Below are 19,450 nucleotides of genomic sequence, written 5' to 3'. Positions count from 1 at the left end.
GCTCAATATCTTCACCTACTTCAACTGAGATCAGTTACTACTTTCAACAGCAGTGTAAAATGGTCCTTATCGTGAATTTCCCTTTCGTCTTTCCAACAACAAAATAGGCAGTAGGTTTAAGTACCTAGGACAGCAATATTTTGGTAGAATTGTGAAAATCTGTAAAATCCTGATATAAAAAAGAAAGGCACTGTTTTGAGAAATTGGTGTTATTAAATAAATTTAGTTGCCTAATTTTGCAATTTATAATAATTTGTAATAAGAATTTATCACATTTTTTCCCTCTATCATAAGGAAGGACTTTTTGGAGGAAATAGAGTTCATTTAAAAGAATGGATATTGTGCTCGCTTCGGCAGCACATATACTAAAATTGGAACGATACAGAGAAGATTAGCATGGCCCCTGCGCAAGGATGACACGCAAATTCGTGAAGCGTTCCATATTTTAAAAACAAACAAACAAACAAACAAAAAGAATAGATATTTTGGTGCAGATTCTGAGTAGTATAAACTTTTCCATTTACATAGTAATAAATTAAAGTTTTGAAAAACACAAATAGCTTAAGAAATCAGAAAATAATTTGATCCCTAACCTAGTCCATTTATTTTGTCTCTTCTCAAGTAATTTGTGAAGGGACAAGTTCTCTCCTTCCACTCAATTGTCATTATTCTCAATTCTATTGCCTCCATTTAGTTTTTTTTTTTAAGATTTTATTTATTTATTCATGAAAGACAGAGAGAGAAAGAGACAGAGGGAGCATCTCAGGGAAAAGCAAAGTCCAATATGGGGCTGCAGCCCAGCACCTTGGGATCATGACCTGAGCACCAAGGCAGACGCTTAATCAACTGAGCCACCCAATGCCCTCCCCTATTTAGTTTTGAAGGATGTTATATTCATGAAAATAAGCATGGAAGAATATCTGAGAATAGCTTTTTAAAGACGTATGCATTTAAAATAATTTGCAATTCCTGTTAACATACAAACATTTTTCACAGAACTAGAATAATCTTAAAATTTGGATGGAATCCCAAAGACCCCAAATAGCCAAAGCAATCTTGAGAAAGAAGAACAAAGCTGGAGGATTCACAATTCCAGAGTTCAAGTAATATTACAAAGCTGTAGTAATCAAAACAGCACTGGCACAAAAATAGACACATAGGTCAAAAGAATAGTGAGCCCAGAAATAAACCCACTAATATACGGTCAGTTAATCTCCAACAAAGGAGGCAAGAATATGCATTGGGGAAAAGACAGTCTCTTCTACAAATGGTTCTGGGAAAACTGGATAGCTACATGTCAAAGAATGAATTTGGATCCCTTTCTTATACCATTCACAAAAAATAAACTCAGCATACATTAAAAACCTAAATGTGAAAGCTGAAAGCATGAAAATCCTAAAAGAATTAATAGGCAGTATTTTTCTTTGACATTGGCCCTAAAAACAGTTTTATAGATGTCTCCTAAAGCAAGAGAAGTAAGAGCAAAATTAAACTATTGGAACTACACCAAATAAATGGCTTTTGCATAACCAAAGAAATTATCAACAAAACAAAAAAAAACAACCTACTGAATGGGAGAAGATTTTACAAATGACATATTTAATGAACGGTTAACATCTGAAATATGTAAAGAACTTATTTAACTCAATAGCCAAAAAACAAATAATCCAATTGAAAAACGGTCAGAGGACCTGGACAGACATTTATCTAAAGAATATGGCCTACAGACACATGAAAAGATGCTCAAAATCACTTATTCTCAGGGAAATGCAAGTCAAAACCACAATCAAATGTCACCTCACACCTGTCAGAATGGCTAGTATTAAACAGATAAGTGTTAGTGAGGATAGAGAGAAAAAGGAGCCCTCATGGAATTCCCTTGTGGGAATATAACTGTGGAAAAGAGCATGGAGAGACCTTACAAAATTAAAAATAGATTTACCATATGATCCAGTAATTCCACTGCTGGGTATTTACTCTAGAAAATAAAAACAGTAACTTGAAAAGATATATGAACTTTGATGTGAATTGCACTTCCACTGACAATAGCCAATATGGAAGCAACTCATGTGCCCATCTATAGATGAATGGATGCATTAGGGATATATGAATATATGAAATGAAATATTAGTCAGCCATGAAAAAGAATGAGATCTTGCCATTTGGAACAACATGGATGGACCTAGAAGGTATAATGCTAAGTGAAGTAAGTCACATAAAGAAAGATAAATAACATTTGACTTCACTTATATGTGCAATTTAAGAAACAAATGAACAAAGAAGAAAAGAGGCAAACGATAACAACAAAAGATTGTTAAAAGACAGAGAACAAACTAGCGGTTGCCAGAATGAAGATGAGTGGGGTGGGGGATGGTTGAAACAGGTGAAAGGGATTAAAAGTACATTTATCTTGATTAGTATGGAGTACTGTAAAGAATTGTTGAATCAGTGTATTATATACCTGAAACTAATAAAACACTGAATGTTATATACATTCATATGTGTGTGTGTGTGTGTGTGTGTGTGTGCATGAATTTCAGTTTGAAATTCCTTTTCAAGTCTCTTCCACGTGTTAGTCACACAGCACAGAGTATCTCTCTTGCTGATATTCAGTTATTTATCTTATACAGGAAATAGGTCAGAAAACACCATGGATTTTTCCCTTTTGCCAGCCAGCACTTTTAAAGCACTCATTTGGGGATCCCTGATCAAAAATATTGTTGAGAATGTGAACACTAAGTATTGCTCCTAAGGCATATATTATGTCCTACAAAAGTTAATAGTATCATCATGATGAGAAATATTATCTCAACTAGGAAACCATCATTGCAGATTTTCCTGGAATAAAAAAATAATAATAATAATGTTAGAAGCAGTTTTGGCCATACCAAAAACTTCACTTGTTCTCAGGTTTTCCAGACTCCAAAACATTTCCCAAGATAGAATGTAAGCAAATTGAAAATGGCATGTAATCAAAATTGCAAAAGGAAAGAACCAGTACATGACAGATTCTATGAAACCCCTTTGTACTCCTTTGGGCACATAACTTTTACTTATCTGAGATCAGTTCATATAGAAATCATTCAAGTAATTAAAATATAAAAAAAATTTACTATGGTAAAGGTGATGTTCATAAATTATTTCCTCACTTTTCCTTATAATTTTACCATTTATGTACACAAATCTAAAACTATAATTAAATTTTGATTGTTTTTGCATTTTACATGTATGGGGTTATATTGGGTTTGTGGATCTTTCAAAACAGAATTTGTCACATCTTGCTGAACTGATTATAACACAGCCTTGATTTGGGCTTCATTCCACAGATACTGATTCGGGATTTCAATGGTATAGAGGACCAGGTAGAATGCCTAAGTAAACACATACCGTCTCAGGTATCCAGGAAGGTCTTTTTGAGAGATGGGGTCTGAAGAGACAACTTTTTTTTTTTTTTTTCTGATACCAAAAGGATTAACACTGTAATAAGCCTACATAGTCCCGATAAACTTTAGCTGGTGAACAACCTCCTGAAGTTTGCAAGGTATTTTCAGCTATCTCTGCTAAGGGAGGTGAAATAGTGCAGTCAGGGAGTTTGATATGGGCTTTTCTGCCTTACCAAGCAATAAGGCACCATTTATTTAGTGAAATCTTGGAAAATCTGAGGATAGAGGTGCTTATACTAAATCCTGACCTAAGTACTGGAGGCAAATGGCAGGGGCTTAAATATTCCTGGGAGAGTACTGCAAACGTATACTGGAGATCTTGCCATATAAATGTAAGTTAATCATAGTCTTTAGGTACCCGGAGGTTAGAAAGGAAGGAGTTGGGAATATCCCAGATAGCATATCAAGTGTCATCAGTGTGTGCAGAGTATCCAGTTACAGCAATAATACCTCAAAAAACAGGGACTAAAGAACCAAAATTGAAATTCACTGCTGATAATTCCCCCATAAACCTCTACCTCCATCTGGCTTCTTGCCAGTGATACAAGGCTTTTATATTGGGATACCATGTTATTTTACCACATCTAAAAATTTAAGTTCTAACTCAAAGCTGTGATTTTCCATTCTCCCTCCTGGGACTCCATACTGCTTTTGTTGGACTGCCTGAGAGTGAGGTGGGAGGTAAATTGTGGAGCTATTTGTGTTTCCCATTAGCACTTTCATGCATGAGTTCTTTCTGATCAAAAGAATCCTTTCCATCACTTAATACTTTAGGAGAGAAAGCAAGAAAAACATCAGCACCCCTACACATTCAGCAGTAGAGGTGGTTAAAATATAAATCGAGTTGTCCTGAAGGGTACCCGCGGCCACAAAGTCATGCTGGCTACCTTTGCCACTTTAGCAGGTAATCTGGGCTCACCCTTCCTCAAGACTGAGTAGATTGGTGATTTGGACACCTGCATCCAACAGATTCATAAAAACTTAAATCCCTTCCCTTTCTGAAGTTCCCCGGCTTACTCATATGGGTAGGTTTATATCACTTTGGCCCCCCTTGAGGACAACCTCAGCACCACCTCTCCTGAATGCATTCATGCTTGCTCCTTTTCTCTACCTTCTTAAAGCAGCTAAGTTCATTAGGAGTGAGGGAAAGATCAGAGTACATAGGAGAGATTGACTCCTTTCCATTTAATAAGATGCACTGATTTCTGGTTTCCAATATCATGGCAACTGCTTGTAGCTCAACTAAATGAGCTTGTAGTATTTTTGTCCACCCAGAGCTTTATATCATGTGGCATGATTGTCATTACTAACAACATTTATTTGGCTTTGGGAACTCCTTTACTAAGAAGCCATTGCCACATGCTTTCAGACTGGAGCCATGGGACTTGTTCCATTTGGCCACTACTGCTTGACTCACAGAATGGCAACAGTTTTTAAAGAGTCTTTATAATATGGAGCATCTGCTGCTCCATTCTCAAGACTGTATCTCCTAAGTTTTTAGCCACTTTCAACAGAAGGAGCAATAGAATTATTTAGATTCTTTTGCCCTTCTTTCAGACTCTCTAGTGGGTTTCCTTTATTAGCAAAGTAAGCACAACCCAGAGTAGTAACAGCCTAAATTCTAGTCAATCCTTTGTTTTCCTGTGTGAGTTAATCTGTCTCAAGGAAAACTCCATCAGAGGGTGAAGAAAGCCCCTTACTCCAACTAAGAGGAGACTTTGCACTGCCACCTCCAAACTGATCCAAGGTTAGAATGATGAATTCAACCTTAAAACAGCACACTTGGTGCCACTGTTCCTTAACAAAAATTACATGTCTATGTTTTCAGAAGGAAACACTATTTCTATCTTTCAAAGCTATATATGCACATCTCTCTTTTTATCCTTGGATACATTATGTCTTTCAAAGCTGTTTGCTACACAAATACCCTTGGAAAATTAATGCAGAAATTAGCCAGTGCATTTCCTCACAAAATATTCAGAAATGCAAGAGATCCGCAGAGGATGGTCTCCTAACAATATAATCTTACCAATTACTTGTTTTTTTTTTTAATTTTTGTTTTCACATTTCTTGAGAGATACTTGTTAAATCCCTCCTTCTATTACTGGGCATTTGCATAGTTTATTATTTAATTTTGATAATTTATGATAGTCCTACCTTAGTCATGCAAGTACAATTTTTAACTTGGATAAAATAGTCTTTCTCATACTTGTGCTACTATATTTCTTATAACCACCTTCATCCTAAGAAGGAAAAAAGGGAGAAAGAATGAAAATTTGAAGATTATAATACTGTAGTATATGTTTCTGTGGGTATTATGCTTTATATGTACTCTATCATTTAAATCACAGAAAGATCAGTATGCCAACTATTATTTTATTCAACTTAGAGAGGAAGAAACTGACATTCAAAAGAGAAAGTAATATATATAGGTCATCCCACAGCGCCATTTGATTTTTAATTTGGGCCTGTTCATCTCAAACTATTTTGTGTAATTATATGTATTTAGGCAGAAAAGCTTTGTTTGTTATTCACTGGTAATCTTGCTTTTAATGCTTATTTTTCTTTTTCCAAATATCAAAATTTCTTTAAGACAGGCAGACCTTGATCATAGCAGTAAGTTGTTATAATATTCTTTAAAGTCAGTTTTCGAGTTAAAAGTTTTGTCATCCTAGTACAAGATCTTCTAAAAAAAGAGAAAAAATACTAAACTCTAAGTTTCAGTTTCCTCAGATGTAATTTGAGACTATACCCTACTTCCCAAGAATTTTGTAAATATTAATGAAGCAACACATAGATGACATATATAGTTCAATATGTGAGGTGTAGTACTTGCTTGATATCACTTACAGATCTCTGTAACAAAAATAGAAGAAAGGAAGAAAGAAGGAAGGAAGGAAGAAATCAAATATCTACATTTTACAAATACCATCCACAGGGAACTTTATTATCCATCCACAGGGAACTTTATTATCAAGTTAACTTCAAGGATTTATCTGAGGCTAATAATATGTGTTACACTGTATGATGTTTATATACCAGGATTTCTAACAAGCCAGTGTAGATCACATTAAGTATACTGGCAAAAATTTATTTGCCTTCCCATGATGGAGGTGTGTGGGGAGGCAAGGGGGGTCCTAAAATACATACTATGCAAACATTACATGTATATAAAAGGTTAATGCGCCCTTTCCAAATCATGATATTCATCACTTTAAATAAGAATTTGTACTTTTTTGGGGTGTCTGGGTGGCTTAGTCCATTAAGCATATGCCTTCAGCTCAGATCATAATTTCAGAGTCCTGGGATTGAGTTCCACATTGGGTTCCCTGCTAAGCAGGGAGTCTGTTTCTCCCTCTGCTCCTCACCCCACTCATACATTCTCTCACTCAAATAAATAAAAAAAAATCTTTTAAAAAAAGAATTTGTACTTTTTAAAACATTCTCAATTTGTGTATTAAAAAAAAAAAAAAACTGCTAAATGTACTGGTTCCATCCCTGGCCTTAGTACATAGAGAAATAGCAAAATCAATTAACATTGTCTTTATTTCCTTATTCATAATGTGTATTTTAAGTGCCAGATTGTAAAAATGCAATAAAATGTTTCCTGCCAGGTGATTTTTTAAGTGCTTCCATTCTTTTCAATTGCTTTTGCAGGCATGCCAGTAACAATGTGTTTTAAAGTTGGTGTAGCATACAGAAATGAAGAACAAGGCTCTTCTATGCAAGACACTTGTAAACACTTGATTCTAAACAGATTATCATTCATAAAGGGTTCATCTGTTGTAATATCTGAAATATTCAATGTAAGTGTCAGTTAAGCACATTTCCAAAATGTAGCCAGTATAATAGTAAACATTATACTTTTGGAACATAGAAGTGAATGTTTCTGCCAAGCAATTTCAAACCACTATAACTTTTTGCAATTTTTCCCCTAGTGCCAGTTGAAACTGTATAAGCTCCACCATCTCCATTAAATTCTCATATCCATTAGGATGTGAGATTGAGATGGAAGCCAAGCATTTTATCATCATAATTCTCACTGGCATGGCATTTTTAAAAATATTTAAAATACACTGAAGATATGAAGAGTTTTTACACTATAACTTAGAGTAATGTTTTAAAAATTTTAATAACCAGTCACCTAATCCTTGAAATGACAGAAAAGTTAAGTACTAATGAGAATTTTGAAATAATAAAACAAAAGTAAAAGGTAGTTATAATGGAACTTTGCTTAGCTCAGAAAAATGAGGTATATTGAGTATATCAGTGCCCTAGAAATAATATGGATGAAAAAAACTGAAATTTATAGATTGAAATTAATCACCAGAAGTGTTTTCAGCAATTTTTTAAAGATTTTTATTTATTTATTTGACAGATCACAAGTAGGCAGAGAGAGAGAGGGAAGCAGCCTCCCTGCTGAGTAAAGAGCCCAATGCTCTTTACTCAGGGGTTGATGCGGGGCTTGATGCGGGGCTTGATCCCAGGACCCAGAGATCATGACCCAAGCCGAAGACAGAGGCTTAACCCATTGAGCCACGCAGGAGCCCCAGCAATTGTTCTCATATAACTTCCTTCTACCTATATTCTGAGAAATAATGAAGGCATCTAATGCATTATGCTTTTTATGTAATTTTAATTTTTCATTTCTTTTTTATTATTTATTTAAAATTTTAAAAATGCCAATGGACTACTCATGTTAAAGCATTTAACTAGGATTTTTGTTCTAGTTGTCAAAGTATTCTAACTAGATACTAAGTAATCAATATAAGATTTGCTAAACAGGTTAAGAAATTATAGTTCTTATGTAATATGGAACATAAAAGCATTAGGTTTATTCTAACCAACTGGAGAATCTTGAAGATGAAACATCTGTAGATTATGAAATATTTATAGGAAGTGGATCATTTTCTTCATTTTGTATAGCATGTAGTATATAATATGATGTATGGTATGCTATAAAGCCTCATTGATTCTTACTAATTATTGATGGATATAATAACCACAAAAATTCAAAATGAAGATAATAAGTACAGTTAATTTATAACTATATAAAATAAATTGTATGAAATTGGATTTAAGTGATTAGTGGCTGATGATCCTGGAGAAGCAACATTCATAATCACTCCTTACAGTGTAAGAATTGTTTTAAAAGATGATTAACATGCCTGGTTAGAAAAAATTTTTAATTTTTATAGAATTATGATCTTGGGAGAAATATTTGGAACTTCTTGACATTATAATAGTTTACTGAAAATGCCTTAAAAAGGCTAGGTAATATAATGCAGCAACACAGACCTTTTGTAATCTGGATCTGCTGTGGTGTATGATATCTAAACATAGGGAAGAGAGCCCAAATAAGCTCCTGAGTATATGTGTGTGTGTGTGTGTGTGTGTGTGTTCCAGATGGCAACAGGAAAGGGTAAAGTGGGAACCGAAGTTAAGCCTGATTCCTCCTACAACATATGATCCTTTGGGTTTTATTATAAGCCCACCTGAGGTCTTGGGAGTTGCCATGACCCATCGCGAGCTAATTTTGTAATTTATAAAATGTTAGCTGAAGGAATAAATTACTATCAATAGGAATCAGACCAGACAATGGAAGGGAAAACTAACTGTATGTGCTCATAAATGGGAATTTACTTCTGAAGTAAGCAGTATAAAAATGAACCACCCAACTAAACAATTGATATTGTTTAGCCAGCTAATTTTTAAGCTTTTTAGTACATAGGTCACTCTCTAAATTTAAAGGTGACTATTTTGAGGTGATCTGGAATAGTGTCTGAGGAGGCCACCACCTTACTTTGTCTACTTTTTCTGAGTAATTTTATTTAATTGTAATTTGGTTAGCCCTGTACATGCCAGGACTTTCCAAGTTCTTTTTTTTTTTTTTTTTTACATTTTCAGGATAAAACTAATCTCTCTTTCAAATCTCTCTTTCAAAATAGACCAGGCCCTGAATTTATGTCTTTTCATCTTTTAAAAAAAATTCTGAGGTATAATTGACATGTTATATTAGCTTCAGGTATATAATATACTGATTCAATATTTGTATATAATGAAATGATCATAATAAAAGTCTAGTTAATATCCATCACCATACAATGTTGCAACATTTTAGAACTTGCAATATTTATTCTTAGCAACTTTCAAATATGCGATATGGTATTATTAACTATAGTCACCATACTATCCATTACATCCCCATAGCTTATTTTGTAATTGGAAGCTGATAGCTTTTGATCCCATATAATATGACATAATATAATAGACCTTTTTAAATCTAGATCTGCAAGGGGGTATACGCCTAATAATAGGATATAACATCAAAATAAGCCTTTGATTATAAGTTTATATGAAAATTTTGGAAGACAATGAATGTTACCTTATATTTAAAATGATTCACATTCTTATATATGGTCAACCAAGCTGTTTTCTATTTCTATTTCTGTGTATTTGTATTCCTCAAGGTCATGTTGAGACCCTAAACCCCAAAGGTGCTAGCATGAATAGGTGGAGTCTTTGGGAAGGGGTTATGTTGTGAGGGTGAGATTTCAAATGTTTGACATACTGCCTTATAAAAGAGATGCCACTAAGTGTCTTAGCCCCCTCCACCATGGGAGGGTACAATAAGAGGCCTGCCACTGGAAAGAGGGCCTCACCCACCATGATAGCACCTTGATCTTGGATTTCTGGACTCCAAAACTGTGAGCGATAAATTTCTGCTGTTTCATAAGCTACCCAGTTTGGGGTATTTTGTTATATCGACCCAAACAGACTAAGACACTTAGGAAGATCAGTCAGAAATGTCTTACTTGGTCCTCTATTTACAAAATATTCTATACCAAGCATTATTATATATCTTGCGAGGTAAGTAGAACTATTACCATATTAAGAATGAGAGAAATAAGTGGTGGGGGGAATTTAAAGAATTATTGACTAATACCTGAAGATTAACTACTAAGGAGTAAGAGATTGTTCAAAAGAATATGGGGATAGCAGATATAGAAGGAAGCCACAATTTGCTGAGAAGCTGCCTATGGGAATGACACTGTCACTGGGAAGCTACTTGTTAGGGGTACTCTGAAAGTCACTGAAGACTGAGGACCTTCTTAGGTCGTACTGGCCACTAGCCACTGTGTGTGCCAAGCAACAAATGAACAAAAATTCAGAAGACATACACCTTTGTCCTTCCATGTACCTCTAGCACCTTCTACTGACAAATCCTAACACTGTACCATCTGGCAAAAAGAACAAAGCAGGACAAAGAAGGCTAGATTTAGAGGAAATAGGAAATAGGTTGAGGAAATAGGTTGAAAATTATTACAGCCTTGTGTTTGTAATTTCTCCAGACTGTTAGAAATAATGCAAGCCTCTTGTGCTCAAGGGCATTGTCAAACTTGCTCTACCCTTCATGGTATATATAGCAAAAAAAAAAAAAAAAAGTGAAAAGAACATAAAAAGAAAAGAATGAGGGAAATAATGTTTGAAGAGGATATATTACATATCTAACTCACTTAGTCTCTCCAATATGTTGTTTCCACAGTGGACTGTAGTCTAGTACTTCTTCTCTTAAAGAAGCAAAATGTTGAATAAGGGATAGTTAGTAAAAATCAGGAGAGCGTGAATAGTTTAATTTCAATTCTGTGAACCATAAACATTAAATAATTCCTTCCTTCTTCCTCCCCCGCTCTCTTCCCTCCTCCCTCTCTTCTCTCCATCCATCTCCCCTCCCTCCATCTTCCTCCTTCTCTCTCCCTTTCTTTCTAGTCACCTCTATGCCTTTTCAAGTTATCCCCCACCCCCACTCTTCCACCTGAGTCACGGGCTCCTTTAATGATACCTCAGCAGAAATCTTAACATTTTCATTTGGTTTTGGTTGTTAAATTCTATTGTTGTGGCTTTTGAAATTTTAGGCAATTTAAGATAAAGTCTAGGATTCATATTCAATTCAAAGCTCTTCTCTCACTAATAAAGGTCAGGCGTGCGTCTCCAATGGTCTGAGAGAAAGAGGAGGGGTTTGGGGCACGGGATAGTCTTTCACACTCACTTATTCTTGTTCACCAATTTATTTCCTTGGTGAAAAGTCTAGGGAAAAAGGGGGAGGTTTAAATAAAAGATATGTTTTGTATGAGTATTTATCTGAGCATATATCAATTGGCCATCATCTTTTTTGTTAGTTATAAAAGGAATCATACAAAAATAAAAGATATTTAATTGCTGTCCATCCCTCTCTAAAATTGGTCATCATAACTGACCTAAGTTATTGCCTTTAGTATTTCCTTGGATAAGTACAGGGCATGGCAGGCCTTGTTGATTCAAGCTCAAACATATGCCTCAAACATCAGAACACCAGAGGACACTTGAAGGAGTCAACTTACTCAATATGACATCTAAAATGGAGGCCTAGCAGCAAATTCCTAATATGTCTGAAACACTGAATCACACTCCAGCAGTCCCAGCAAATGTGTAATTGCCAAGTAGGTGTGTAGTCTGACTTCCAACACTCTAACACTGGAAGTTATGGCCTGTTCTTACAGGCAAGGGTAACGCCCATTTTTAGCACTTCTTGGAAAATGAACATTTAGGATTCCCCTTTCCTAATCTTGTTGGCCACGGGACCTTCTCTTCAACCCACCTATTTATTACCCTGATTCTGCATCAATTCAAAATTGTGTGTGTAAATCACTGAGGACAATGGCCAAACAGTTACCTTACTTGGGAAGTCGATCTTCATGCCTCCTTTCAGATACCCACAGATAATACAAGCAATTCTCCAATGCCCACTACATGCCATGAAGGTAATGAGAACCAGCCAGTACCACTTCCGGGAGAGTTTACTCCTTTTCATGATCTGTCCTTCCTTAAAAGACCACCTGTGCTCCTGAATCTCAACTCCAGTTCTCCTAAATAGGGGAAGGCAAGTGAGAGAGGATAGCAAGGACACTTTTCTTCAAATTGTGCCTTTCATTAGGCTCAGGTCTCATGGTTTGCTGTTTTCTGAACTCAGAAGGAAGGACTCTAACGGTTTGTTTTTCTCAGTTGTGGGCTATACCAGTCAATTCTGTGATAACTAGTCAATTTCTGACTTGGCAATTCAATCTACCCGGATCCAAAATGTAATGCATTCTGTCATTAGAATTCTAAGGGTTTGTAAAGATCAACATTGCATCGGCTTCATGAGTCAGAACTAGACAGGGAGGGACAAGGGCATGAGGGAAGAAAAAAAAAAAGGTATATTTCACTTGCTCTTACTCTGCAGACTCTTTGAATTTCATTGAGTGATGATCTCTCTTGCCACATTTTTTTTTTTATTTTTAAATATTTTATTTATTTATTTGACAAACAGAGATTACAAGTAGGCAGAGAGGCAGGCAGAGAGAAAGGGAAGCAGGCTCCCCGCTGAGCAGAGAACCCAATGCAGGGCTCAATCCCAGAACCCCGGGATCATAACCTGAGCCAAAGGCAGAGGCTTTAACCCACTGAACCACCCAGATGTCCCTCTCTTGCCATATTTTAAACTTTGCTTTATATTTTCTACAGGGCAATCTTTCTTGTGAAGAATTAAGTTACTTGGGGGAAAAGCTGGGAAGGCATTTTCAGAGCTTTCTCAAGCTTCCATGTTTAAAGATCACTATGATGCTTATAAAGAGATGCAAGAGTGCTGTTCAAAGGGATCTGATATAGTGAGAGTAAGTGGAGAATAAGATGGAAACAGAAATCTAATTTTAAAAATCAGCTTAAATATTTCTAATGAAGATTAGCAGACTACAACTTAAGCAAATAAGGGTTTGCAATGTTTCTAAATAAATTTCAGCATATTTTATGGAACACTGAAAATTTTAGTCTCAGCAAATTTAATGATCTCTCCATAACTATATTCATAAAATTCTGCAGTTTTTTCTTACATATGAACCAGAGCATTGTAGAAAAACAGTTTAAAAGTGTTAAAAAGGGACGCTTGGGTGGCTCAGTGGGTTAAGCCGCTGCCTTCGGCTCAGATCATGATCTCAGGGTCCTGGGATCGAGTCCCGCATCGGGCTCTCTGCTCGGCAGGGAGCCTGCTTCCCTCTCTTTCTCTCTCTGCCTGCCTCTCCATCTACTTGTGATTTCTCTCTGTCAAATAAATAAATAAAATCTTAAAAAAATAAAAGTGTTAAAAAGAGAAAAGTTACAAACTTTTCTATGAGTATAACATAACTCCATGTAAATAAAAATTCCAATTAAAAATGATGCTTTCCCTAAAATCACTGACAAAGTGCTGCACTAAAAATAGTGTATTTTGAGAATTAGAAATAATGAATTTCAGGACATGAAAAATGCTGGAATTTAATGTAAGTCAATTACTAGATGAAATGAAATCTGAAAATTTCGCAAAGTTGAGAACTTCTCAGCATAATGACATCTATTATATTTTAAACAAAGCTTGGCAACTCATGCATATTGTACCCATTAGGAAAACCTGCAGTAGAAGGCATTTGTTTTTGCCCCCCTACTAGAACCCCCCCCCCAGCCGTAGTTCCCTACACAAGAGTTTTGACAAATTTATAGGTATGATGGGTTAATGATCTGTGAAATACTTTTTCAACAGTTTGAAACAATTTTCTTTTTAACTTTCTATTAACAAGTTTATCTTCTCTATTTCCTTATTTTTTAGTCACTTGCTCTTTCTGTAGAACCAGTTCTACCTTTGCTTTTTTGGTTCCATGTGTGGGAGTACACTGAGATACTATGATAAATTACAGTGATAGATTAAAGAGAAAGAATTTGGAAACACTAGAGCTACTTTCCAGACCTGTTTTTTCAACCTTACACTACATAATGCTGTGGAACAAATTTAAAAAAATACATTAAGTTTTTACTTTATCAACTTACTTTATACACATTGTCTAATTTCATCCTCATAACATCTGAGGAGAGATAAGACAGGTAAAAGTGGCCTCATTTAACTGAAAAGAAAAATTAAGCTAGAAAGATAAATTTCTCTTTCTTAATTAATACTATGAATGTGTTATATCAATATTAATTCTCATGCTTCTATCACCATGATTCCATATGTTTATATGTTTATATTCCATACATTTATATTGTTTATAGATCAGGAACTTTTTTTCAAGTATATTGAAAGATATACAATGCACAACAGAGTACATAAATGCTTACCAACTTCAACTGGGAAAGAATCAATATATTTCTCATGATAGTCTTTAATGGGAAGCAAGCTGAAAACCACTGATGGTGCAAAAATCATCATAATTCTGACTAGAATTTTTAGAATGGACAAAAGGATGCAGAACTCTAACTGAAATACAAAGGCAGCTACTTTTTATTTACTTTTTAAACTGTGGAGCTAAACTCTGGGTTCTAGGAATCCACAAAATATAGGATGAAGACTTTAGTGTCATATTTTTCTCCTTGAAGGTGAATATCAATTTAGATTTTCTTCTCTGAGATATTTTGCTTGGGGATAGGAAATAACTGAAAAGGAAATAAACCTCATTTTGCTCTTTAGGCCACAGGAAATATACCAAAAGGCAGAAAAAGCAAGAGGCAGAATGTAAAATTAGAAAAATGGAATATTAAATTAGGAGAATGGCATAATATTCTGACTTCAGCACAGGGGTGGTACCTAATGTATTTCCCAAGACCTAATCTGTATGAAGACTTTCTTAAAGATGCAATGGTCTGTAATAGCTATTTCAAGACTTCCTGAAAGGATAATTTTCTACAGTGTTTTCTTTTGCCCTTTCAATTGGATAAATCAAAATATCTTTCTGAACATGTTTCAACTATTCTACTATAATATAAAAAAATGTGAAACTTCTGTTTTTGACCTTTTCAACCAGAAGGTTCTGGAAGTATGAATATTATTATTTCTTCAGCTGATGAGGCATGTAGTTCAACAGAAAGATGTTGATCTTGCCTTATTTCTCACCAAGTTTTTATTGGGTTGAGATAGCGAAGCCTGGCAGGTTCACCTTTGCCCAGTGCAAGCTGAAGAGTTGAGTGGTTCTTATTTTGATCGATTGAATTGCAGAAAACACAAATAGACAAGGGCATTCCATGTATGTAAATACAGAAAAAAAATTACTTAAGACAGTGAAAAATTTTACTTTTTTTTTTTTTTTACTCTTCAGCAACAAAAGAAATCTCTAACATATACCTTTAATAATCTCCCACCGATAGCCTGAACAAAACTCTGCTAGAACACTACTCCCAGAATAACATTTCAAATAAATTCACAATACAGGGGTGTTACATCTTTGTGAAAGAAATCTCCCAAAGCATTGTTGTTCAAAATGTGGTATCACTTGGGAGCATGGTAGAAATGCAGATACTTATGCCATGCTCCAAACCTATAGGACCAGAATGTGCATTCATAAAATAAAGTTTATGAATGCAGATTTACAAGAGGTTCTTATGTTAGATCTCCTGGAGAGACACACTGTTCTGGAAAAAAAAATGCATTTTAGGATACATAATTTGATACACAGTTTAACTGAACCTCTATCATAGCACAACTAATTAGCAAGGTATTTTTGGAGCCATTTTGGAATGAATATCTGTTTTTGAATCTCTGACTGAAAGCCAAATCTACATAACATCAATTTATTTAGGTGATGTCCTAATAATCCAATTTCTTTTATAGGGACTTCACACAGTATATATGTATACATGATTAAACTCAGTTTATCATGCATATTTCAAGTAAAATAATAAATATGGCCATTTTAAGTATATATGGATTTATATTGTAGTATGTTTTGGCTGATAGAAAAAAATGAATAAAATATACTTATCAATGTCAGAACTTGGTATACATATGATGTGTGATTATAGCGAAGTTTCTCAAAGGCAAGTAAATGTAATTAACGGTCAAAAACAAAGGTAGGAAAGTGCTCCTATAAATGTTTAGATGCCTTGAAACAATTTTTCTTGAAAGGTGAACTTAAGATCAATACACTGGGATCACCAAGAACAGTACCTGTTCTTGGTACTAATACTTAGGCTCCTCAACAAGCCTACTAAAGCCAGTTTTTGTGTATGGGATCCCTGAACTCTTGTTTTTTTTTTGTTTGTTTGTTGGTTGGTTGGTTTTTTTTTTAACTTCTTGTTGATTCCTAAGCATATTAAATTTGACAAACATTGACTAAAATAATAAAACATATTTTATTGTTATATCATACAAAACAAACCTATGTCCTTGTCATTGATAGTTGGTTGAAAAAGAATTTTCTCAGCCAGAAAAATGATCCAAATAGGTCTTTAAAATATCCCAGAATACCACTTCCAGAGACAAGCCATGATCTCTGCCCTCTATGAATTCTGATTCTTTCTAGTATTTTCACTTTATGAACTTTATGGGAATATACTGCTGTGTGAATCCCTACTGGGACAGAGTATACTACCTGACTTCTTTCCTTCTTAATGGCAGTCTCTCTTTCACAACCCTGCTTTCTTTCATTTGACTGAGTGCTACAGGAAATTTTTAGAGGTACAATATCCACTTAGACCAAGTAGATTTTAGAATTGGCACTTAAAAGGGGAGAGACTAAAACTATGGAAAACTATGGAAACTTGGCTTCAGTTACAACCTGTCAATTAATGTAACCTTGGGGAAGATCACTTAACCCTTCTCATCCCAAATTTGCAACATGTAACACTAAGACTAGACTATCCCAAATAACCCCTCCACTTCTAGCACTCTAAAATTCTAAAAAAGTGTATTGAAATCTTGCCTTAGAAATCATGTTTTAAATAAATTCTGTTAAGAAAATAGGGGTTGTATTCTCTATGTTCTTAAAATACTTCACAAAAGAAAATTCTTTTAGGATGATTTGTATTGGAAATTTTCAGTATAGACTTAAAGCAACATATTTATATCCAGTTACTGCTTGAGCTAGGTAACTAGTGGAAATTTCTCTGGAGTGGAAGGTGCTGAATTTCTCCAATAACCACATTTCTATTCACATGAAGTTCAAGGTTGCAACCTCACAGCTGTCTACCACAATACAAGATTTACAGTGCATTGAGTTCCTTTTTTTTTGTTTGTTTAAATAATTATGTATGCCTTCAGATTAAAAATCCCTCCAATAATCTGGGCATGGAGCTCTTCAAAAGACAAAATTTTAGCCAACTTTTCCATACATGAGGGAGATTGGCCTAGAATTTTCCCATTTTATAAATAATTTATCATCTTTACTACCACTGCATTTTTTATTACATAGAACAATTTGAAAAAGAGTTGCTTGTTTTTCAGTTCCCTAAAACTTAATCACAAGATTATTCTAAATTCTTTATTTAAAAGATGCCTAGAGACTTAGAAAACTCCTAACAATGCTCTGGGGCTGCTGCTGCATGACCAGGGCTGAGTTCCAGGGCCTTCGCTCAATCCCCCCACCTCCATGACAACTCTGCCATCATGGAAGACATGAAGGAACACAGCAACATGGAAATAGAGGAATTCACAGAGGAATCCAAGATCAACCCAGCAAGAATAAGCAGAATGACAGCAAAATGTTTACTGGAGGCTTGAGCTGGGATATAAGCAAGAAAGACTGACTGCATATTTGTCTTGATTTAGGGAATTTATAGACTGTACGATTGGAACGGATGTAGTGACTGGAAGATCAAGAGGACTGGATTTGTGGTTTCCAGAGATGCTGCTAGTTTTAATGAGATTTTGGAACTGAAAGAACACAAACTTGATAGCAAATGGATAGACCTCAAAAGGACCACGATTTCAAAGAGAAAGAACTCTCCAAAAAGGTTTTTATGGGTGGACTGAGCCCACATGCTTCTGAAGAACAAATTAAAGAATACTTTGGAGAGATTGAAAATATTGAACTTCCCATGGATACAAAAACAAACGAAAGAAGAGGATGTTGTTTTATCCCACACACAAACGAAGAGCTAGTAAAGAAATTGTTAGAAAGCAGATATCATCAGGTTGGTTCTAAGAAGTGTGAAATCATAACTGCACAACACAAAGAGATAGGCAGCAACAGCAATAACTAAAAGGTAGAAGAGGTGCTGCAGCTGGTAGACCCGGTGGTCCTAGTGGTCATGGGTGAGGTCAGGGCCAAAACTGGAACCAGGGATTTAACAACAGTTATGATCAAAGATAAGGAAATTACAATAGTGCCTAAGGTGGTGATCAAAACTATAGTGGCTATGGAGGCTATGACTATAGTGGGTATAACTATGGAACTATGGATATGGACAAGGATATGCAGACTACAGTGGCCAAAAGAACACTTATGGCAAGGCACTTGGAAGGAGTCACAATCACCAAAAAATTTACCAGCCATATTAAAGGAGGACACTGGAGAAAATAGGAGACTGCTAAAATTAACCCAGCTTGCAAGATGACATTGAAGATGGGTCTTCTGTTGATTTAAGATGATCATTTTGTAAAAGACTTTCTAGTGTACAAGACACAACTGTGTCTAACTGTATATACTGCCAATGTTTCCTTTTCTTTGTCTTTTGTTATCTGTGTTATGACTCAATTTGGATTTGTGTTTATACAAATTTTATTTGTGTGATCTCATGTTAAACTTTAAATAAATGCTCCCTTATGTGACAGTAAAAAAATTTTTTTAAAAGCTGCCTAGATAATCATTACAGGGCCTTTAGTGATTTACTGTCTTTATATGAGCCTTAAAATTTATTTTTTTGCCTATATTTTGACAAGTATGCCATATAAAAAATATATCTACATATATTTATATTGCCATGTATATGTATATATATATATATACACACACACACATATATTTATATATATTTATTTATTCTCATTTAACTATTAACATTTTCATCATGATTGGATAGTCATGTTATCTAATCTTGGGACGTCACAATTTTGCTCAAAAATGAATAATCATGGGCCTTTAGATGAGATTAAATGGAGACAGTTGATTTAGAAAGCATGGAGCCTTCTATGCAGGAGTTATACTTGTGTGAGGGTCTCAGTTTCAACTTCTTGCCTCAAGTGCCTCAAG

The 19,450-nt window shown here is 35.0% G+C and overlaps 1 non-coding gene and 1 pseudogene across 1 annotated transcript; both read left to right on the top strand.

Moving 5' to 3' along the window:
• Positions 1-341: 341 nt before the first annotated feature.
• LOC123388430 lies at positions 342-448 on the top strand. Its single transcript, XR_006602966.1, has one exon. It is a non-coding gene; the product is annotated as a U6 spliceosomal RNA (small nuclear RNA).
• A 17,408-nt stretch (positions 449-17,856) lies between these two features.
• LOC101682017 lies at positions 17,857-18,759 on the top strand (annotated as a pseudogene).
• Positions 18,760-19,450: the final 691 nt, after the last annotated feature.

The sequence above is a fragment of the Mustela putorius genome, unplaced genomic scaffold, assembly GCF_011764305.1.
Source record: "Mustela putorius furo isolate JIRA1106 unplaced genomic scaffold, ASM1176430v1.1 tig00003898_pilon_pilon_pilon, whole genome shotgun sequence".
Classification (NCBI taxonomy): domain Eukaryota; kingdom Metazoa; phylum Chordata; class Mammalia; order Carnivora; family Mustelidae; genus Mustela; species Mustela putorius.
The sequence above is the reverse complement of the archived record's forward strand: the minus strand, read 5'-3'. Positions and strand labels throughout refer to the sequence as shown.